Here is a 3,605-nt window from a genome sequence, read left to right on the forward strand (position 1 = left end):
GGCACAGGGCTTGTCCGCCCCCGCACCTGGTTCTCTCCTCGGGTGATCCCGGGCCCTATCGTCTGCAGATGCCCCCCGTGGGCCTGCTGGTGTTCGCACGGACTGAGGCCTGTGACTCTCCACTGGGGGAGACAGAGCCACAGTGCGGAAGGGGCTCTTTGTAAACTCTTCCAACCAGTCTCGTCTCCAGTTCTGCCCTGGACGTCCAGAGCCGCAGGTAACTGACGCTTAGGTTTAAGCATCACACAGTGTCCACAGCATGAATCTGCTACAGGCCCAGCCGGCATCTTCCTGTCCCCACCTGCACGGGCTTCCTGCAGTCCCTACGCCTGTCGCCTGGACCTTCTGCTTTCTGTCCCCAGAATCTTCTCTCCACAACGTTTCCACTTCACTCCCTTCCCCCACCAGCTCTGACACTCTTCATCGATGCCATACAGGACGTTGTTGGAGTTTTATCCTTTTAACGTTTATTTATTTTTGAGAGAGACAGACAGTGCAAGCAGGGGAGGGGCAGAGAGAGAGGCAGACACAGAATCCGAAGCAGGTTCCAGGATCCGAGCTGTGAGCCCAGAGCCCGACAGGAGGCTCGAACTCACGCGCTGTGAGATCATAACCTGAGCCGAAGTCAGACGTTGCACCGACTGAGCCCCCCAGGCGCCCCGACTTTGTCGAAATTTTAAAAGGGAGGGAAGGCAAACGCGTGTGTCCACCACGTGCCCTGATGTCCCCCGACGCCTGCCTGTACCTGACCACCACCCTCACGCTGCATCGGCCGTTGCCCCACTGGAGCTGTTAGCCACAGGTCCCCGGTTCAATTCCTGCTCGTCCGGCTCTCAGCCTCCCTGACGTTTGCACAACCACCAGCACAGTGGAAGACCTCCTTGCCCATGACAGCATGGCCTGGCTCTCCCCTTTCTGCCCTGTGGTGACCCCGGACCGCCACCTCTGCCCCCACATCTAACTGGCTTCCCACCGAACTGGGCCTTCCCAACCCACGGCCGTCCTTGGCTTGGCCAGCCTCCCTCCGCCCCGCTGTGTGCACACCAGGAGTGCTGCACGCCTCCCGCCTTCGTGGCTCCGTCCGAGCCACCTCCTCGCTCAGAACGCTATCTCCTGGACTCCTGTTGCTAGAATTTACTCAGGAACCCAATATGCTGATTACCAGGCCCCTACCGGGCGTGAGGTCCAAGAGACACAATGGAAAGACATCGTGTGTGAGGCAGACGCGAAAACAGAGTTTCAATTCAGTGAGTCTGTACTCTCTCTCACCACGTAAAAAGCACAGTGGAGGCTCAAAGGAGAGAGGCTGGGGGTCGGGAAAGGCTCCAGCACTGACGAGCCCCTTGCTCTGACCTCTAGACTTGAGCCCTGAGAAGGTCTCTCCAGACAGAGTGTGAAAGATGCACGGAGGCAGGGGTGCATTCAGTGAGGTCCTGCAGTGACACATGTAGCACACGACGGGAGGCACCCGTGGGTCGATGTAACTGCCGGTACTCTGTGCGTGTGGCCTGATTTGGATACGGGGTCTTTGCAGGTGCAACCAAATTCCCCGCCAGTACGACTGCTGTCCCCACACAAAGACAGAAGACGCAGACATACACTCAGGGGACGTCACTGACAGCGGAGGTGGGAGGTGGAGGGCTGTGTCTACACCAGACACCGAGAGGCAGGCACGAGCAGACTCCCCAGAGCCTGCCGGGAGGGCGCGGCCCCGCCACACCTCTTCCCTCCAGCTGTCACCTCTTTGGCACCTGGGAGGTGTTGTCTCATTTCATGTTTATGTGAGTTTTGCTCACTTAAGGGCACTGCCCTTTAAATCGTGTCTGATGCTCTCAGGCGCCCAGTAAGTGTGCCTGGAATCCACAGAGGAATGGACACCGGAGAGCTGGAAAGCGGGCTAGGTTACCGGGCCTCTGTCTTGGGGCCGTGAACTTAAAGCCGGAAGCTGAAGAGCACGCGTGTCTCCCCCGCTATTCCAGGGTACTCCCTTGCCACTCGCCAGCGCCCAAGGCAGACGGCACCGTGGCTGGGCCTCGCCCGCCACATCCGGGCACGTGCGAAAGCGCGGCGCATGGCCTGCCTTACCTAGTTTCTTGTTCACGTCGCTTTGAGACTTTCTTGTGGTCTTTCCGATCTCCTCCACAAGCCTCTGGCTTTCTGCCACCAGGCGCTCGGAGCGGGACCTCTCGGCCTCCGCTCTGTGGTACTGGTTCTCGTTCGCCATGTGCCATTCTGCCGGCAGGAACTTGGGCGGAGGTTGCAGAAGTCTGGCCATCGCAGCTTCCCAAAGTCCTGACCACAAAGGCAGACCCTCCTTTAGTTTCGTAGAAAGCAATCTGTCCTTTTTTTGATGTCACTTTGTATGAAAGTGTGACATACATACCAAAAAGCACCTAAATCATAACCTGTACGCACCTCACGCTCCCTTCGGGTCACTGTCCTTCACCCGCGTTCCCACGGGCCAACCAGTATTCTGACTCCACTCTAGAAACGTTCTGGTGTTTCTGAACGTGCTATAGGTGGAATCAGACAGCATGTACCCTTTGACATCTGACCGCCCCCGCTTAACCTTATGTTTGTAAGATTCACCCGCATCGCTCACCTAGATGTGGTTTGTGTGAGTGGCTTGTTCAGTATGCCGTGAATGTATCTGTCTTCTCTACTGTGTTTGGGTGTTTGGGGCTCCAGCGTGGGGCTATCTGGAGTGTGCCAGGAATATTCTCACACGTGTCCTTTGGCGACCCCGGGCATGCATTTTTAAGACTCATCAGAATGGCTGGGTCCTGGGCAGTGTTCACTTTTAGTTATGTTCTGCCAGCAGAGGAACCCAGCCCCGCTCCCTGGACAAGCCAACACCTGTGACATCTGCACCCAGACAGGTGGGTCTGGAGCCTGCTGGGCAGGTGGAAGAAACAGACCCTCCTCCGCACGACAAAGAAAAGGGAGAAGGCGGCCTGCGGGGGCCAGAGCGCCCCGACCCCCACACCTGCTCCTCACGCAGCACCCCCGGAACACCTGTCCGCCCACGCCCCTCAGGGGCCAGAACCTCCAACCCTCCCACGGCCCCCCGAGTCCGTCCGGATGCGGGCTCGAAATGCACCCCAAGACCTCGGTGCGTCCAAGCAGCCCCCGGGAGATGGACAAGAGGCCGGACGGGGAGGGAGGGTGGGCGCCCCGCACTCACCTCCGGGAACCACCGACCACGCGGCTCCCGGGCGGCGCCCTCACCCACCTGCAGCTCCCGGCTCCGCGAAACCTACGGGTCAACGGCGCGTCTCCGCGGCAACCGGGAACGCGTTACCCAGGCCAAGGGGGCGGGGCTGCGGCCGGGAGGCTTGCGCAGGCGCGGACCCTGCGGCCTCGCTGCGGCTGGGGAGGTGGGCCGGGGGCTCGGCGGTGCGCACCTCCCACACCGGCGGGGGGCGCCAGGCAGGGGACAGCGACCGTAGCTCCGAGTCTGGGGTGGGGAGCCCTGCGCCTGGCCTGGCCCTGCCGCGGCGCCCCTGGGGCCCAGCGGGTTGGGCCGGGACCCGAGGCCGCGGGAGAAGGCGCAGGCACTGGCAGCCGGGAGGGTCGGGGGCAGCTTGCCCGGCTATGGAATGAGA

At 60.9% G+C, this 3,605-nt stretch overlaps 1 long non-coding RNA gene across 1 annotated transcript; it reads right to left on the bottom strand.

Moving 5' to 3' along the window:
• Positions 1–2,086: 2,086 nt before the first annotated feature.
• On the bottom strand, positions 2,087–3,332 carry LOC125927129 (uncharacterized). Its single transcript, XR_007459238.1, has 2 exons — positions 3,185–3,332; positions 2,087–2,292 (listed from the first exon to the last, which is right to left on the bottom strand). It is a non-coding gene; the product is annotated as an uncharacterized LOC125927129 (long non-coding RNA).
• Between the last annotated feature and the right edge of the window lie 273 nt (positions 3,333–3,605).

The sequence above is a fragment of the Panthera uncia genome, chromosome E1 (genome assembly GCF_023721935.1).
Source record: "Panthera uncia isolate 11264 chromosome E1, Puncia_PCG_1.0, whole genome shotgun sequence".
Lineage (NCBI taxonomy): Eukaryota > Metazoa > Chordata > Mammalia > Carnivora > Felidae > Panthera > Panthera uncia.